Source organism: Myodes glareolus, chromosome 6 (genome assembly GCF_982192425.1).
Source record: "Myodes glareolus chromosome 6, mMyoGla1.1, whole genome shotgun sequence".
Lineage (NCBI taxonomy): Eukaryota > Metazoa > Chordata > Mammalia > Rodentia > Cricetidae > Myodes > Myodes glareolus.
Window position 1 is genome coordinate 58,761,575 of NC_142031.1, and position 20,450 is coordinate 58,782,024.

General features: G+C 42.9%; 1 long non-coding RNA gene across 1 annotated transcript; it reads right to left on the reverse strand.

The window, feature by feature from the left end:
- Window positions 1–3,759: 3,759 nt before the first annotated feature.
- LOC125404049 (uncharacterized) lies at window positions 3,760–5,731 on the reverse strand. The gene is made up of 3 exons (XR_007233156.3): window positions 5,448–5,731; window positions 5,067–5,276; window positions 3,760–4,944 (listed from the first exon to the last, which is right to left on the reverse strand). It is a non-coding gene; the product is annotated as an uncharacterized LOC125404049 (long non-coding RNA).
- Between the last annotated feature and the right edge of the window lie 14,719 nt (window positions 5,732–20,450).

Here is a 20,450-nt window from a genome sequence, read left to right on the forward strand (position 1 = left end):
CACGAATAATATTTCTACTTACATGTAGGTCAGAGCCAGACAAATGGCTCTTGTGTCTGCAATCTATTTCAGACTTGGCTGTCATGACAACCGTGGGATTGGGCCCAGGTGTCTTCTATCTCCTGACATACAGACAGCAAGTTTGTAGGCCGGGCTGTGTCTGAGGAGCAGCACTTGGGCGGTGCCCTGGATGACTCAGCCTACGCTTCTCTGCGGGATGTCTGACCTAACTGACTGCAAAAAGCCTGTTCTCGGTGATCACTTATCCTTTGGATGAGGAGAGGCGTGCAGGAGCTTGGTTGGGATTGCTTACAGGCCAGGTTTCCTTGGGGCTGGATGGAAGAACAAGTTAGGGGCATCCTCCAAGGTGTGTTAAAAGCAAATTTGACTGATTTTCAGCATGCTGGGGTCTCATTCTTTTTTAAATTATGTTTTCAGTTGAAATAGAATTATATTAGCCCACACACCCCCACATACCTTTTTTCTTTCCAGAGGCACATCCCACCATCTGTGGATTCTCTCCCATTCTGGAATCTCTTTCCTGTCCTCCCAAACTTTCAAGTTGATAGCCTCCTTTTCTTCTAATGTGTTTGTGTGTATGTACACACACACATACACACACACACACATTTGTGCATATATTTGCTATATAAAATATATGTTACATTCATCTATATGCACAAATCTATATAAATACAATCTGCTGAATTGGTTCTTTGGTGTTAGTGCAAATATGATTTCAAGGCTGACCACTCTACATTTGATAACTGATAATGGGGTGGAGGGCTCATGCCTGGGAGAGGCTACTTGTCCTTCTGCCTACATTCATTAGTTGCCTACAGTTCTTTGCCTAGGGTTGGAACCCTTGAAATAATCTCCCTGTCATGTTAACAAATCCACTGATCCTTCTACTGTTTCTGTTGTGAGTCAGTTCTAAGGGAGACAGTTTTATAGCAAACTATGGGATTCTGATTCTTAAATTTTTGATCCTTCTCTTTTGGGGTGTTCTCCGTGCCATAGATGCAGGAGCTGTGAGGCAGATGTATCCACTGGGGCTGGGCTGGGGCCCCCAAAAGCTGTGGGTCTCTATATCATCATGTCCTGCATGATTTTTCTGTCATGGTTTCCATTTGCTGTAGAGAAAAGCTTCTTTGATGAGGGTTGGGAGCTACACTTGTCCATGGGCCTAAGGATAAGATTTAGGGTGCGCTAAGACATGCTCATCTAACAAAGTAGTGAGAGTAGCTTCTTTTCTTAGGTCCATGACCTCACTAGCCCCAAGAAGCTGGCTTGGTTTCCAGTATCAGCCATTCTTATCCAAGGACACAGGTTCTGAAGTAATGCCCAAAGAAGGCAGTGCTGGATCACCTCCTATGCTACTCCGAGTTGTCCATCTGCAGGTCCACCCAGCTTGGGATTCCACTGGGGCGTGGATCACATCTTCCCTCCAGTGTGACCAGAAGGTCACTAGTCTTAGACCTGTGGTTCTCACATTATATTGCATAACAGAATCATCTAAGGACATGAAAACAACAGATCACCTGGCAAAACCTTGTCTTTATTATATAAGTATCTAGCCAAGACCATGAAGTGAGTGCATTGGTGGTTCTTAAGTTGCCCAGGGGATTTCCATGTATAAGCTGGACAGAGGCAGGGACTCACAGGATGAGCTGGGGAAGGCCTCTAATATCCCAGAACTTAGAGAGATGAACTTTCATAAGCACACACCAACATGGAATTTATTTAAGGATCTAAAGCCAGTGATTAAGAAATTTTTGTTGTTGTTTTTAAATATTACAAAGATTCATGAATGCTTATATGGTAGCTCAGGGGGTGTAGAGGCTTGCCACCACACTTGAGGACATCTCCTTGGAGTCGTAGTGATAGGAGAGAACTCACTCCTGCAAAGTTGTCTTTTGACTTCCACATGTAGCCTGTGCCACACAGACCCCCGCCAGACACACAAATGAAAGAATGAATGTTTTAAAAAAAAACTCTAGATTACAAATTCATTTGCTTACGTGACCCACAGGTGTCGATATCAGCCATGCTACAAGCTAAAGCTGCTATTTATTTCTCATTTATTTTTAACACAGAAATGCCCCAAACACGTAGCTTGCGGGGCCACAGCACAATGGTGTCGCAGATTGTGGACCCTTGGGAAAGCTCATCCCAGATCACAATAGGGGCTGAAGATCCATCCTTTCATCTAACCGTGGCAAGAGTCGTAACTCCGAGACTTGTTCTATGCCATCACGCCCTGACTACGCCTGAGCTTGTCTGATTTGCCGACCCTCTGTGATGGCCCAAGGACCTCGGCATGCTTGGAGAACTGCCGAGCTACCCCTTTTTCACGATCTTGAGGAAACTACAGGACTTTTTCCTTGGACGCAAGGAATTCCTCTTCCTACTCATGGTTCAGACTTTCTGAACTACAGACACACTGGAAAAAGGTCTTAGCAGAAAACAGACTAATCAATTTCCAGATCCTGGAAAACTCTAGAGTGAGGGAGCATTTTTGAACATGGTCTTGTCTTCCTCTGTGCTTTGTGATTTGCTTTCAGTGGGGGCTTCATATGTTGACTGGGCCAGTCTCTAACTCCTGAGTTCAAGGGATCCTCCTGCCTCAGCAGGCATGTATGACCGTGTTTGACTCACTTCTCACTTTTGCATTTTAGCCAACAGTTTGGGGATGTGTGCAAATATTAGTTTATTAGGCTCACAAAATGATAACTAATTGCTTGTTATGCATTAGACATTGGGTAACAAGACTGCTATTGACTCTTTGGATTCTTAGCCCATTCTAAGTTGTGAGTTACTGACTCCCCAATTCTATCAATGAAGTAAATCCAGCGACGTAAAACCTTGCTCAGGTGAGTGTGAGAAGTTAACATGGAGGGTAGGTGGTGGTTATGTCCCTTCAGAGCCTGAGATCTGGAATTCCATGCATGGCCTCTGTGAGCAGTCAGCTGTCATAGCATTGTGCTGAGTGTACGTGTTGGGGCTACTTTTGTTTCCATGGGTAGTACAGACAAAACTAAAGGGAACATGGATGGACACACACACACACAGACACAGAGACAGAGACAGACAGACAGACAGACAGAGAGAGAGATATTCACGCAATGACCTCCCAAGTCCCTTTGCAGGGTGTCTGCCTTTGCTTCACAAGGCCTCCAACATTCTATGGGACCCTGGTGCAGCCCCCTGGTAACCCCTCAACCTTGCATACCCACAACAGACACAGCAACCCAAGGATGGAACGATGGTGCTGTTCGCCTGTAAGGTGGGCTTTCCTGCCTAGTTAAATCTCTCTGGCAATGCCTTCAGAGACATGCTCAGAGGGCTCTTTCCTAGGCAATTCCAACCCACATAAGTTGTCAATAAAAAGCAGCAATCCCATGAGTTATCATTTTTGAAAAAAAAAAAAACTTAAGTTCTAAGATGCATAGATAGAGAAACCCCTAAACTGGAATGTTTAGCTTAGAAACAATATGACAATGAAGACTGCCACACAAGCCTGTCTGGAGCCTAGAAAGAGACTGCTCACCACGGTCCCCAAACGCTGGAGCAGACTCCTTCCTTCCCTCCCAGAGACTCATGATTTTGCTCAGACAGCTTTCCCTAGTTTCCCACTCAGTATTAATGTCAGAGTAAGTTCCGCTTTAAACAACCTTCAAGCCAGCACTAAGCTTGTGATATTTGTCTCTCTTGAAGCAAGCGACAGGATATTAGGTAACCTTTATTGCCCTATCACATTCTGTCGTCAGAATCTGCCACAGTTGCTGATATTCCTTATTATTGATCAACTTAACATTTTTAATAATTGTGATTTCTGACATTGCTCATTCTTGCCGCAAGTGTGTGTCTCTGAGTCTATCTGTAGCTCCCTTTCCATATCCCCCTTCATTGATTGCCAGGAACGATGATTTTATTACACTTTTCTGGGCCCAGTTTTTCAAGTGTTTTCACCACTTCTCTTTGCACTCGCTCCTCTTTGTCTGTCTGTCTGTCTGTTATGGCTGTGATCTTGTTCTTTCTTCCTCTCTGTCCAGCTTCAGTGTAAAGGTCGCTCTGCTCATACCGCCCTCCCTTTGGTCTCACGGTCATCAATATGCTGTGAACGCCTGCCGCTCATTTGAGAGTGGCTCCTGCCTTCTGCTGTGATCTCCCTCTTCGACTCCTGGGTTATTTGCTGTGTGGCTGAATCTGTAAATACTCAAGGGATTGTAACCTTAGGTGTTTGCTCTTTCTCGACTGATACCCTTGTGACCAGAGACCATCCTATGCTTGCTTTCTAACTTCTGAGTTGACTTGGTTTTGCTTTCTGTCTCAGAGTTTCATCAGTGCCGTAAATGGGCAACATCCAGTCACAGGGAATTTAAGGGGTCTGGATGAGAGTCTCAGAAGGAGTTAAAAAATATATGAATGGAAACATTTCTTTCCTCAGCTCAGTCCCCATGCTGCATGTGGCTGCTGCTTATGTGGAGATTTTGTGGGGTGGAAGTCCTGATCCACAGTGCCACAAAATAGCCAGATCTATTACATTTTAAAGCAAGTTTCTTCCAGGATACTGTGCCCACAAAAATATCCAGTAGAGTTCACACTGGGAACACGTGAGAGACGATGAAATGGGTAGGCTTGCTTCACGTTTCTCTTCTCTGCCCACTGCCCAGGATCACCTGGCAGCCCCCATGTGTGTCTCATCTTGTTGCTTTTACCCCCTATGAAAGGGCAGCCGGACTTCCAGCTGACCGTCTCGCTTACCCAATAGAGACAGCCAGCTGTAGAAAAACAGAGCAAGGAAAAAAGTCAGGAAAGAAACTGCCTGGCATTTCTTTTTAGCTTAACTCACCAGGCGCCCAATAACGAAATGCTTTTCCTGTTGTCACGGGCTCGGCAGCTTTGATCCGGAAATCCCAGGTGCCCAAGTGAGGGGTAGAGCTAGGAAAATTCAAGCAGAATGACATTTTCCAAGGAGAATTGGATTAGTGGAGGGGGAAATGCTGCCAAGATGAAAACCTTTCAGGATGGGGGAGCGATAAAGTGCAACGGCAACATCTTACCTTCAGCACGGTTCCCTTCACAGAGAAGGGATGTGACCTTTGTGTGAAGGAAACCTGGGCTCCACCACAGACATTTCGCTAATGCTAATGTTCCCGTACCCAGCTGCAAAATCCATCTGCGCCCTTCAAGTACTTTTCTTCTCCTTCCTGCTCTGGTTATTTTTCCGGGCACGCTTCTTAAACTGCCAGAACTCAGTATGATTTTACAACCTGGAGTCAAATTTTGGAAGCTTGAAAAAGAGCTGAGACACAGACGCAAATGTGAGCTGACCTCTTTCACACACACACACACACACACACACACACACACACACACACAGAGCTGTCAAGATAAGGGAACCCTGGGCTCTGCTGGTGTTGGGGAATACGGCTTAGCCTCACCTGAACTCACTTCCTGCTGGATAGGCCTCTTTAGTTGGCTGGGGTGCAGTGACAAGCTCTGCCTCTGGAGAACATGGGTTCCAGTTGCCTCTTGTCTTGGGCTTGTAGGAATGCCTCACTGCTTGGCCTTTCTGAGGCAGTTTCCTGCCGCTGAGTCCTGAGGGTGAGACAATCGGAGCACAGGGGATAGTTTTCTACAGAAGAACTTTTTTCAAAACCTTTGGAAGCAGAGGAGCCCTTTCTGTGTTTTCCTGCTTTTATAGGGATTCTACAGAGGGCACGCACGCGCTATTTTCTCATCTCCAGATGACAAAAGGGGGTCCAGAACCCTTACTTACCTAACATCTTAGGGACAGTAATTATGAAAGTAGAATTTGTATTTAGATTTATTTTCATTACAGGGGCCAGAATACACACACACACACACACACACACACTATATATATATATATATATATATATATATATATATATATATATATATATATATATGTATGTATGTATATATCTCCATATCTCCATACATATTCATACATAGGCATATACACCTATACGCAGTAAGGACTTTATATATTCAATCCACTTCATTGTTCATACTTGCATTGTTGTGCCTATCCTAACCTGGGGCTAGAGGGGTTTTTTACTTGCTTATGAATGGCAGTTATGGGACTTTTGTTTGTTTTTCTGGTCTTGAATTCACAACATGGCTGAGGATAGCCTTGAACTTTTGATCCTCCTGTCTGTACTTCCACAGTGCTGGAATTACATGCCTGGTTTATGTGGTGCTGGGGTAGAACCCAAGGTTTTGGGCATGCTAGCCAAGCATTCTACCCAATGAGCCAAGCCACCAGTTCCACAAGTGTGGGACTTTGTGATCAAGAAAAAAATAAAATAAAGCAGGCAAGGGTTGAATGTCCTTATTACCCATATACCAAGCTCTGTGAAACTGCATCTCCTCCAACATGTTTGACCTTCAGAGTTGCTTAATAAGAAAGAAATCACAAAGATGGAGCCAGGGAATAATTCTAAGCACTCTCTGATCTTAAGCCAATCCTTTTGTCAATAGGAGGTTGCAGCATGGGGTTCGTGACATTTCCTAGTCACAAAAGGACTCACATTCAACGAGAGGGAAGTTTTCTAATTGTGGCTGTCACTTCTGTCACACCTCCCTGAACTTTGGGGGTGTCGGGGGGGGGGTGAGCACATGAAAGCAACTGACAAGACCTGTGAGGATTCCCAGGGAAACACACGGAGATCGGAAGTTTGAACGCAGCACACAGGTGGGTGACTGACTATCACACAGCAGGCATGGGGTTCCAGTCCCTCAAAGGTGTCACAGATATTTGTGGTTCATAATCTTCTCCCCGGTGTTCAGGTTTGGAAACTGAAGCCCCGTGAGATCTGGGTCAACGAAGCAGAAGTGAGTCTGACTTTCGATTCTGATTCCTCAGCCTGTGCTCTGTGACAACTGGACATTTGTTATCTTCCGCATTGTTGGGACCAGATACCCGATACAACTTCCTTTCCTTTGTGTGCCTTCTGCTTCTTTCTATTCTGTCTGGAGAACAGGGAATGCAGATTCATCAATGGGACGGGGTTTGCCCTTAACCATGTATGTTATCTGACAATACCATTGCTAGTTACATCATCCCGAAAAAAAACCCAGCAGATTCGTTGGAAAGCACACCCTACTCTGTCTTCTGTCAGATGAGTTCAAGTGGGCGCTTCAAAACTATGGCTTTCTAAAACTTGTGATTTTCCTCTATGTGCCCTGGATAAAACCAGCTCCTTAATAAGGAACGGAACCTTTGCAGAATAATTGATTAGACGAGTCCTGGGCAAAAAAAACCCAATCCATTAGCATTTCATTTGCAGCAGCTTTATAAAGAGAATCATTTAAGGCATCTTCACAGTGTGTCGGCCTTGTCTGCACACCTACTTCAGTGCTCCTACACGGAGAGCAGCAGAGGAATATCGGTTCACCATAGTGGGTATGGAAAGCTGAACCACCTGAATATCATTCAAATGGTCTAATGGTAGCAGTTTCATAAGGCTGGATGCAATAAAAATGCATGGAATTTGGCAGGTAAGAAAAAAAATAGTTGGCTAGGTGGTACGCGCTTCACGGATTAACATTTTGAAAGGGTGGAACCATCAGCTAGGTGGATAAAGTAACCGACATTTCGCTCCATTTTGGTGCCAAGTTGGCACCTGTATGTGATATAAAAACAAGCCCACTTGCTGCTTGGATTCGTTCACTTGTTCATTCATTGACATTTTAGTAATCATTTACTACATACTGCATGATACCACTATGACAGCTGGACAAGACAGTCCTCCGTGACGTGGGAGGAGGCGGGGAGGGGAGTGGTTACTCATTTCTGTGATGAAAGCAACTCACAGAAGGAAGGGGTTCCATCCATCCCGGTGGGGCAGGCACACCAGCGAAAGCTAGAGACATCCGGTCACGTTGCATCCTCGGGCAGGAAGCGGAAAGTCATGGATTCTGGCATCACTTCCCTGTCTCCCTTTTATCTAGCCTGTGAGAATGTGCTACTTATAGGAGAGGGTGGGTCTCCCACCTCATTTTGGCTTTCCTGGAAACTCCCTAAAAGGCAAATGTATCCCCACGGAGATCCTACATGGGGTCAAGACAGGAACATGACCAATGCTGACAGCACAGAGTCTGACTGTGATGTGGCTGACTGGAGAGCAGAGGCAGCAGACATGGAAGGAAAGGCTCTCTCCAGAGAGACGCTGGAAGGAATAGGAAGTGAGGTCTAAGGCAGGGAGACAGGACAGTGGCCAGATTCCGGGAAGAGAGCCTTGGGGTGAACGTCCTATGACAGGACTAGGTGAGACGAGAAACCAGGCTTAAAAATCATTTTATGAAGTTTGCCTGTTCTCTAGAGGGGACCAGAGCATCCTGAAGGTGTCAGAGAGAGGAAGGATTTGCATGTATTAGAACATGTGATCTGAAAGATAATTTAGGGGTCAGTTACTGAATTTTAAGAAAAAGGCTCAGGGTTTTTCTAGCACGGAACGAACATTGACAGTTTGGGCCAGCATCATCATTAGTGTCTCGGCGATTCTGCTGAGCTTCTGATGTCTGCTACCGCTTTGGGATGCCTTTTGTTTTTTAAACATCAGCTTGTCGTGGGTGGAAGAGTTGGTGATTGAGTCCAGAAGCCCTTTCTCCTGAAGTTTCTCAGGGGGTTTTGTCAAGAGCCTTTGTGGTCTCATTTTCTTTAAAAGTGAAGCACAAGGTGGGAATGGTGGCTCGGGCTTGTAATGCCTGCTTTGGGGGGCTCCATGGCGAATTCATAGTCAGCTTGAGTGTGTGCGATAACAACACAAGAGAAACAGGGGGCAGTGACCTGGCTTGCATATAACCTGCTTTGGAAATAAAAGAAAAATCTTTCCTTCCATCCAGCTGGAGCCTGACATGGCCTGACAAAGTTCCACGGCAATTACTTTTTAGTGCATGACAGGTCCCGTGTATGTTCCCATGAGCATGGCATGTCCCATGTATGTTCCCATGAGCATGACATGTCCCATGTATGTTCTCATGTGCATGGCATGTCCCATGTACATTCCCAGGTACATGCCATATGATACAGAGTAAGGACTGCTGGGCCAGTGTATTCTCCAACAGTCAAAATGTAGAACACCGAGACTGAAGTTTTATAACCAAAGGGCAAAATGTTAATATCTCCATTGCACTGTCCTGAGTACCCGTTCTTTCTTACTTTCTTGGCACAGTCATTTAATTTTTGTTTGTGTCTCCTGTGACATTGAAATCACATCTCACGATTATGCAGAGATCTCTGGGCCAAACAAGCATATTCAGTAAACACCTGCTGGTAAGAAGGAATACTGCAGACATGTCAGGTAGGTCGGGGAGAAAGAAGAGACCGGTACAATTCCCTGACTCCAGCTGGCTCACAATGAAACCTTTGGGCAAGGTTGGAGATGGCTGATTTGGAAAGAGTTGGCAAGTAGGTAGTCAACCATTGCCTATGGGCAACGGCACGTTCATGTGTATTTATGATTTAATCTTCTCAGTTAAGTACAGAGTATATACTACTGTATGCAAATTAGCATGTCATTTCCTGTGGAGTTAGAGAAAAACACGGGTGGGAACTTGTGGCCAGGGACAGCACTTGTTGTTTAAGCATGAGGAGCTAAGTTTGGTTCCTTAGCACCCGCATACAAGCTGGGTTTGGTGTTGGGCACCTGGAGCCCAAGTGCTGAGTGGTGCAGAAACAGGTGGGTCCCGAAGACTTGCCGGCCAGTCCATCTACCTGAAACTCAAAAGTTTAGATTCAATGAGGAGGCCTAAACTCAAATAAAAAAAATGGAGTGCTATAAAAGAAGCCATCCTAACTTAAATGTCTCTGAATCCTTTTGATTACTCCACCATTTTAGGAAAATATAATTGAGTGCCTACCTCTATATCACCATTATTTTTAAGTGTTTTTATTCATTTTATAATTACACATATAAAACTGGAATATGTAATTTTCAAATGACTTAGCTGACACAGTCAGTTTCTAAAATGATTTGTTAATACTATTTTGATGACAATAGTAAGATGAAGTGTATTAATTATGAAAACTTAACTGTGAGGTTGGAGATGGGAAGTCCCATGGTGTTCAGTTGTTAAAAGGTTGTTTTAGGCTGATATGTACTCAGTGATAGAGTATAGCCCACCATATGCAAAGCCCTGGGTTTGATTCCCAGAAATTTACAAACTGTCATTTTAGCTTTAGAAAGCCATGTAAGTTAAAATGTAGGAAATGCATCCTTGGATTTTTTGTTTGTTTATTTTTGTTCTTTTTCAAGATAGGATTTCTCTGTGTAGTCCTGACTGTCCTAGAACTCTCTCTGTAGACCAAGCTGGCCTTGAACTCACAGAGATCTGCCTGCCTCTGCCTCCCGAGTGCTGGGACTAAAGGTGTGCGCACTACTACCCTGACACATCTTTGGATTTTATTTGACTATTTGCCAGTGATATTTCAGTCCCAATTACCAACTGTGCAAAGTTTTCTTTTTATTGTTATTTTCTTTTCAAGTTTGCCTCATAATCATCAGGCCCATCCAGATACCAACTGTTACTGCAACTTTATGAGAGGGTAGGTATGGTGTGTGTTATGTATGCTGAAAGATGAGACCTGAAGCCAGTAAACATCCTCAGGGAGATTTCTCTGTGTTAGGAGGCAGCAGAGTGTGGATGGGGCTGTGCAGAAAACAGCCAGGGCTGTGCGCATGCTCTGATCCGGAAGGTTCATGTGGGCCGGGAGAACTGTGAACACAGCCTAACATGGGGAGATTTTTAAAACCTGGTTGCAGTTCTCAAGTGTGAACTGTCTGTGTGACCACATTGTACTGCAGAGTGGAAAGGTTCCCCAGGCCTGGAGGCTGTGTCCTAGTCCTTAACACCCGCAAGTCCCACGCGGATGTGGTATCCTGAGACTATGCCTAATTATTCTGATAGATTTATTTTTAAAGCTTTTTCTACTAGAAAATCATGCCGTCTACAAACAGATCTGTTTTTACCTCTTCTGTCCCCGTTTAGATTATTTTTTATTTCTTAAACGTATTTTTTAGTTAGCATGCAAAGCAGCAGGCAGGTTTCATTATGACACCTTCCTAGTCATATATAATTGTACCCAGCTAGTATTTCCTCCCTCGGCACTTCAGCCTCTCCCCCGACCCATGGGACTTCCTGTCTTAAAAAAAAAAAAAGTAAAAATAGAATCACTGTATGACTCAGGAATTCTACCATAGCTGTGGCCTAAAATAATCAAAAACAGTTGCTCAGGTAGTTTTTTGTAAATATTCAAACCAGATTAACAACAGAGTACCAACAACACTGATATCCACCAATGAATATGAATAAACACAGCTGAGCATAGATGTGTATATAGCTGTTAAAATGTTTCTTTACTATTGGTGTGTGGGTAGGGGATGTTCACACACCAAAGGACTTGTGTGAAAGTCAGAGGGCAACTTCTCTAGAGTCCTTCTTTTCTTCCACCATGTGTTCCTGGGCTCAAACATGGGTTGTCAGGCATGCGCAGTTAAGCGCTGGGCCATCTTCCCAGCCCACATGTACACAATCAATCAGCTCTGAAAAGCAGGGAAGCATCGACAGATGCTTGCTTCAGCTTGGCTGGAAACATTTTCCATGTGAAAGAACCTGGTCCCAAATGATCACATGTTGAGTGTGTGTGTGTGTGTGTATGTGTGAGAGTGTGTGAGTGTGAATGTGTGTGCACGAGTGTGCACGTGCAAGTGTGTATGTGCACGCAAGTGTGAGTGTGCACAAGTGTGTGTGCGTGAGTGTGTATGAGTGTGTGTATGTGCGAGTGTGTATGTGTATGTGTGTGTATGTACTAGAAAACAATAAGGCTTTCCTAGTGAACTTCAGGTGAGAGAACTGCTGATAAGAAAGGGAAGGTTGCAACTAATTTTCTTTGTGTTTGGAGTTACAGCCATGGGCTACATGGGTAGACGTTCTGTACCTCATATGAGTCCTGAAGTTGCTTTTCTTGTATTACCTCTGTGAGTTGTAAGAAGAACCAGTTTATTTCTAATATTTTTACATTAAATGCTGATTTCCATAAAATGGATTTTATGAAGAATTGAATCTTTAAAAAAAATTCCTTGTTAGAGCCATCAACTCTAGATGTATGGTGACTTGAATTAGAATGGCCCCCATACGCTCATGTGCTTGAATGCTTAGTCACCAGGGAGTGGCACTACTTGTCAGGGATTAGGAGATATGGCCTTGTTGGAGGAAGTAATGTCAGTGTGTGTGTGTGTGTGTGTGTGTGTGTGTGTGTGTGTGTGTGGTGGAGGGGGCATAGGCTTTGGGATTTAAAAGTCTTAGCCCATCCCAGCATCTCTCTCTTCCTGCTGCCTGTAAATCCGGATAAAGAACTCTCAGCTCCCTGTCCAGCACCATGTCGGCCTGCACACTGCTGTGCTTTCTGCCGTGCTGAGAATGGACTAGACTTCTGAAACTGTAATCCAACACAGATTAAATGCCTCCCTTTATAAGGGTTACTGTGGTAATGGGGCCTCTTCACAGCAATAAAACAGTGATTAAGACAACATGTGTAGTTGATTTTTTTAAAAAAATAAGTTACAATGATCACACCCTGTGACACACAGCTGTTAGCTCTGGTGAGGATTGTATCTGCTGAAAAGATCCTTCTGAAAAATCGAAACTAGCTAAAAATCATTTGCTGTCTTTGTCAGGAGTGATTGATGTCATTTTCAGTGACATAGACAGAAAATGAGGTTATCAAAGCAAAAATGTTGACAGTCTAATAAACAAATTTCCAGAACAATAAAGCATGAAATATTGTCATCGCGGAAGACATTAATAAAGCATTATTTGTTAAATAAAATTGTGACATTGAAACAGTATCTTTCATAATTGTCATTAGTCATGTATCATGCCTGTCCTTCTCGTGGGTCATACTTACTATGAGTTTTTAAATGGAAATTCTTTGCCACCGTGCCTTTCCCTGCTAGTCTTTTGGATTGCTGTTTGGAGTAAAAGTCCCCACAGTCACATTATTCTCTGGGCTCTACAATTTATGTACTTGGTGCTGGGCCCAATACATAAAGTGACTTCTTCCTCCTTCCAGAGATGCTAGCTTGTAGAAATTTCTTTTTCTAGTACCCACGTAATAAGAATTAATGAAAAGAGAAGTCATGAGTTAGAAAGAGAACAGGAGGGATATATGGGAGTATCTGGAAGGAAGAAAGCGAAGGAAGAAATGTTGTAAGTATATTATGAACTCAAAAAGAATTTGCGTTCTTTGGCTCACACTCTGCTCTCTGCAAGACAGCTTACGCTGTGTTGAGAGCTACACATGGGTTGACACACTGAACCCTTTAAGGCGCAGCCTTTTAAGAGGTAGAATCATATTAATAAGTAATTGCTGGCTGTGTCCTGTACTTCCTGTCCTATTTAAGACAGAGGTCACAGAGGAGACAGGCATTGTTGCAGCCAACACTTTACCTATCAAGCATTATCTATGTTTTCCCCTATACACGTCTTCATTTCCTCTTTACAAGAAGCACACCAGAGTTCTGATTTTCATTTAGGAAAATTGATGCCCCAAGGAATCAAGGTGTTCTTTGACTTGGCTGCAAGTTCATTCTGATCCTGCTAATGAGTGCTTACGCATATCACTCTGAAAGCACTCCCTTGTAGACTGTGAATGGCTTGCTAAGACTGTGAAGTGCACGGAAGTATGCCTGCTCTTTGTCTAGAGAATCTACTTCTTGGAGCTCTGGTGGCTGACATGGGCTTCCAGATCCTAGAATGAAAGAAAGAGTGTTCCTCCGTTGTAAAGGTCTTTCTCAAGACACCCCATCTCTGCAGTTCACCTCACCTTCCAGCGTTCTCTTTACTCATCTGTTTGTTCCGGACATCTGCAAATTAAAGGTTTTACCCCTGTACTTCCTTTTCTGTCTTATGCTATATATTATTCACTTGTAAACTGCCAAGTGTTTGTGCCTGTCATCATTAGGCTTTGTGAACTTTCGTTTGGTTGGTTTTGTTTTCGAGAAAGGGTTTCTGCGTGTAGCCCTGGCTCTCCTGGAACTCTCTCTGTAGACCAGGCTGGCCTCAGAGATCCCCCTGTCTCTGTCTCCCAGAGCAGGAATTAAGAGCATGTGCCACCACCGCCCAGTTGCTTTTGTACTTTAACTATGGATGCGTGTGTGTGTATGTGTGTGTACACGCACATGTGTGCACAGTACCCAAGGAAACCAGAAGATCCCATGGGTCCCCTGGAGCTGGAGGGATGATGGCTGTGTACTGCTGGACATAGATGCTGGGGATAGAAATGGTTCTGGGAACTGAACCTGGGTCCTCTGCAAGATCAGTAAGCCCTCTTAGCTGCTGAGTCATCTCTCTTGCCAGGTTTTATGAGATTTTTGATGCGATTCATTTTCTGTGTCTTCCCTGCAAATAGGAGACAAACACAACAAAATAACAGAAAACAGCTTTGCTACCGAAATAAATCTAAGAGACGCCTTTTGGGGCACAGCATCTAACAAGTCCTGCATGCCAGCAAGCCACCAAGCTCAGTCATCAGGGGCCCTGGGAACCAGGCAAGCTGTTCTCTATCTCACTAGAAATTTGCCTCTGGGTAGTCACTGACTGACACCTGACCTCATACACAAGGGTCAAAATCATAAACAGGTCTAGATTAACGGCCTTGAGTTTGGATTTTGCCTTGAAAGAATTGTAAGCTTTTCTGGGTTTTTCATCTCCTCTGTGAGATTCATAGAATGATACTCTGTACTTAGTAGAAGGTTGCTGCAAAGATCAAATGAAGAAATGACTAAGTAGTGCTTCCTGGGGCTTAGGCACCTCCCTGATAAATGTTATTGTTCCTATTTGTGGAACACTTTTTTTCACCCCTATCAATTTACCGTTTGCTTTCAAATCAACTGACTTGGTCATTCTGTGAAGTAAAGTTCAAGCTGAGGTGCTGTGGAAGTGAGAACAAAGATTGTCTTGAAGCTAAATTAGAGTGATTACCTAGGAAAGGAGCCTTTTAGTTGCTTGGAATACACTCTCTGAGGTTTTCCAGCGAGGAGACTGGATGTGCAGTTTGTAAGCACAGGAGAATGGGAAAAGGCATTGCATGTTTTCAGGCCGGCAGGAGCAGTGCTGTAGTTAAGAGGGTGTTGAGTTGGGGTCTTAGTTCCTGGGCAGTTTGTGGGAAAGGGTCTTTTGTTCACCTCAAGAGAGGTTAAATGGCATTTCACTTTGGCTCAGTCCAAAGGTCAGTTGCATCTGGAGGTTGGCTTGTCTGCAGGCCAGATGAAAGGTGCAGTATCTGAGGCCAGATTGAACGACACCCTGGCTCCACCTAAGTGCCCTGTACCAGCATTTCTCTATGTTGATTTCTTCTTTGATAGTGTTTTTGATTTTGTAGCATCCAGGAATGCAGCTTTCTAATGGGAAGGGAGTTCAGCAATCATACAACAGCTTGCTGAAGATAATGAAGCCAGATAAGGGTACAAGCAGAGCCAGGGAAAGGGGTCCTTTCTCACATGGTTGTAAATTAGAGTTGTCTGGTACCCTGAAGAAGGTGACTTCATCCCAGCTTCCAAGAGCTACATCGTGGTCCTTTCCTATCCCTCATGGCAACATTACTATGATGTGCTGGGGATTTTCCTTCCCTATGAGACCATGACTGTCCTAAGCGAGGTTTTAATGTGTGGTTAAATGCATGAGTTCAAGGGCGATTTCCCTCTGTGGCTTCCTGCACTTTAATAGATGGTGTGGGAGAATTGTCTATATTCTTTCAATCATGTTTTAAATAAATGCTAATTGGCCAGGAAGGAGGGGTAGACGGGAAAACCTGACAGGAAGTGGAAATGATGCTAGGAGAGCAGGAGAATTCTGGGAAGGAGGAAGTCGATTCCTCCCACTCCTGTCCAGATCATGGAAGCAGCAGGATGTGATCTGCCCCACTGAAAAAGGTACTGAGCCACATGGCTAACATAGATCAGAATAATGGGTTAAGATAAGTCATAAGAACTAAAAAATAGCCTGACCTAATGGGCCAATCAGCTTTATAACTTCTAGAGATCTTTGTCTGATTTTTCTCTGGGACTAAACAGCTAGGGGCCTGGGTGGGACAGAAAACACAAACAAGCAGTCCCCCCTTCATTTTACAAATAGATCCTTAGGATATCATGGTGATGAACTTTCTGCCTGTCTTTGAAGGATGCATAGAAGGCTCACCTCAAACCCACCATGAAGCAGTGCACTTGGGCTATCCGCCATGAGATTGACAAATCAAGGCCTTGTCTGACACACTTCATCCAGCAGGCATCTTGATACAGTACTAGGGCAGTTGCCTTGACCTTCAGAATCTGGATTTATATTTCACCTGCCTTCCTTGAGTCTAGAGAGTTATCTACCCTTGTGATGTGGGATATGCCTCTGTATGCTGTGAATATGTTTTATTACCAGTGGCTAATGAAGACGCTGCTTTTGCCTATGGCCGTATAGAATATAGCTAGTGGGATATCCAAGCAGAGATAAAGAAGGCTGAGATGAGGGTGATGTGAGCAGCTGCTGGGGAAGCAAGCCATGAGTCTTGTGAGAAAATATAGAAGAACAGAAATGGGTTAAATTAAGTTATAAGAGCTAGTTAATAATAAGCCTGAACTAATAGGTCAAACAATTATAATTGCCTTAATCCTCTGAATGCTTGGGAACTGGCGTGCAGGAGACAAACCTCCATTTATACCCTTGTTAAGTTGTAGTTCCTAACCTGGAAAAGATAAAAACAAAGAAACAAACAAAAATGCTCACACTTGGTAGGATTTCTGAGGTCTTGAGTAGGAAAAATAATTAATGACTTGTTTTGCTTCCAGAACTCTGGAGTTCAGAAAGTTTACACATAAATGAGCAAGAGTTAAGGAAGAATGATATTCTGTGTCCCTTATCACTGTGATGTTGGGACTCGCTGGAGCTTGAAGATGGACAGCTACTAGTTCAGGAAAGAAGTCACCACGCATGAATTTTTAAATGTTTTGTTTTTCTCTACATTCTTATTTTTTCTTTAAAAGATTTTGCATTTCTTTATTTTACCATTTTTTTTTTGACAGAGATCCTCACTATATAGCCCTGTCTTGCTATGTAAGCCAGGCTGAATTCAGATTCACAGAGACTTACCTGTCATTGCTTCTGAACAGATAGGATTAAAGCAAGTAAGACCACACATGCCCTAAGTTTTTAAAGTACTATTTCTCATGTCACTTTTTCTATTGATTTGGAAAGTGGACTATATTTTCTTATTTTGCTAGAAATTCTAATATTTAAAATCAGCACATGTAAAATTAATCATTAGAATATATAATCAATATCCCCAAACAATATTGGCCTATTATTTTCTATTCTCACCATTTCCTCTGAAATATTATCATTGACCTGATTTTATCTTAAAAATTTTATTATATTTATGTGCATTGTGTGTCTATTTGAGTTGTTAAGCCGTCTCTCTTTTGTTTTCTTATTCCATAAATTAGATATTTTATTATGATTATTATTTTACCATAAGTATCTGTTCAGATTTACTCCTACAGTATATTGTTTTGGGTCACAAGTCTTTCTTCTAATCAGACATCTGGCATCATTTTTTGTTTTCTCTAAAGAAAATACTCTGGGTGTTGTTTGTTTTCAGACAGCATTTCCTGTAGTGCAGGTTAGCCTGGTCCTGGTTGTGCAGCCGAGGGTGAAGTTGAGCCTCTGATGCTGCTTCACTGACCTGCTGAGCAGGGGTGTTGAGATGACAGGATCAGGCCACCGCACCAGGCTAAAAGAATAGACTTTAAGAAATATTCTCTTTACTGGCAGCTATTCTGGCATCGTGAAGGCTCTTCTTGTTCTGTCTGTTGTGTGAGCATTAGGACACTCATTCTTTTCAGTACAAAAAAAGGATTCCTTTCTTCACATGCTGCTCTGAATTTTTTTTCCCCATTCTCAGTGGTTTTAGTGTCCCTCCTATAGATCCAAGTCAATTGAGGTTCTTCTACTTTGGATATATTGGGTTTGGGTGACTGGATTTGAAGACTTACCTTTCATCGGTTCTGGAAAATTTTCAATGACTTTAAATTTTGCCTTTCTATCTTTTGTCAGTCATAGCCCCCTGGAACTCTCGTTTCTTTATGTTGTACCTATTCCCTCTTGTCTCTCAGCATCTATTTTGTAATTTATATGTTTTTTTCTGTTCTATTGCTATGTGGATAATTGCTTTAGATCAGTCTCCAGCTTGTTTCAATTCAATGATCAATTTACTTTGAATGATTAGAGTGTTGACGTCTACAAAATATGTTTGATTATTTTTCAAATATGCCTGGTCACTTTTTATATTCTCTTAGTAATAGTTTAGATTCTTTATTATATTGTAGCCTGCCTATTAACATTTGAACAAATATAAATTCATCTGAATTCTATGGTTCAGTTCTTGGCTGTGTCTTGTTTGCAGCATTTTGATTAGTGCTTGCTTGCTTGGTTCGCTCATCATGGTACCCATACATAAGCCTTTGGGGTTTGGTTTTGTGATCTGCTTAGTGTTGTCCGAAATCCAAGCTGGACATCAGCTAGGCAGAGAGCAGAATTTCTTGATAAGAATGGTTGTTAGAGAAGAGAGAGTAAATTTAAAGGGGAAGAATAAAATAGTAGAAAAATGTATTCTCTTCTGCCATACCGACACTAGGTTCTGCATTCCTCCCCTAATCCCACCTGACTGTCTGATTGTCATTCTCACTTTGAAAGCAGAGTAACTAACGTGTGTTCAACTGGGTTGAACTGAGAGATTTGGATAAACAGCTGGAAAGAAAATGTAGCAGGTGTATTCCCTACTTAGCACTGATCACTCTAGGGTTCCATACCCTGGAGTGAAGTCAAGTGCGCCATGCCGTGTGAAGATTAATGGCTAGCACTAGATTGTTAGACCTATAGGTTGAAATGCCTGATGGGTAAATGATGCTGAAATGCCTGGTGGGAAATTGACACTGCAATGCCTGGTGGGAAATTGACGCTTTGGTCAGGACAAATGAAGGAAGAAAGGAGTGAATCTGTTTTCTTCATCCTTTATCCATTATTTAGACTTTCACATGAAGTTTCAAAAATATTTCTTTCATTGTCTTATTCTGACAGAGCATTTCCCAGGGAAGGAAGTTTGAGTTTCGCTCCACAATCTCCCCACCAGTTATCACTTCCCAGCCTGAGGTTTAACTTCACACAACACTGGACCACTGGGCATCTCTCCTTTGTAAAAGAAGAGATTGCAGACATGATGGCTCTATCATCATTTTCCTTGAATTCTCCCGATTTTCAACTTGGTTTGGAACCATGAGTAGACCTGGGTACTTTCTCGATTTTCCTTCACTTCTTTGACTTACGACATCACAGAACTCTAGGGCTGTCCCCCTTCTGACCCAGACAAAGAGGTCAAAGAGAAACAAAAATAATGTAATATATACATGGTGTGAAGTTATTTTTTTGTCTTTTCTATGATGAATAAGAAAAATGAAGTCCCAATGAATACCAAGACTCAGAAGACACAAGCTTGGGTTCTTTACATGCAGTCTTCCTCTTTAGTTGTTATGATATAGGATCAACAAAGGAGAGTATATGCCACACAAGCAAGCACAGCACTGGAGGAAAATAGCAGAAGCATGTGTGCGACCATCTGGGAAAACTGTGTTCATCTCACGTTGACGTAAAGTGTTTGCTAAACGGCTTTCTTCCAGTTTATTCACCAAGGGCAAGGTTTGAATTTCATTTATTTCTGACCCCAGTCCTTGAAACAATGACTGTGGTATGGTGATGCTCAGTAGTTATTTATTGAATAAATGAGAAGCTGCCATTATACTAGGATTGTTTGACAGAAAATGTACAATTGAAATAGCAGAAGAAGAGGAGGAGGACGGGGAGTAGGGAAGGGAGGAGAAGGAGTGGGAGGATAAGAGGGAGGAGCAGAAAAACCTTAATCAACTTCTCCTTTTTGCCTAAGTCTTCTTTCTGAAGTAATACAAAGTGAGCTTTGGAAAGCAGAGCCCAACAATACTTACAGATAGATTCAAGAGAATCTTGAGCAGAGAACAAGGAAGTGAGGAACTCCTAGGATTTTCATAGGAGAAGCTTTTAGGGAGCTGGGAGGTTGGTCTGTTATCTGTGAACTTCTAGAGCCCATGAGACATCACTCTAGATATCAGGATTGAGAAAGGCCTTACTTGGAAGAGGGAATGATGCAAATGTGTGTAATTGGATCTTAGTGGAGGTTTAAGGTATCCAGGAAACACATTTTTTTCTGCTTTGAACCTGAAAATTCAAAGTGAAACTTGGGTAAACATGAGTCACCGGGTGATACAAATTCAAACAGTTCCCACAGCTTTTGGGATCTCGAAGTTATGAAATATCTTGACCTGCTGAACTGTGACGTGATA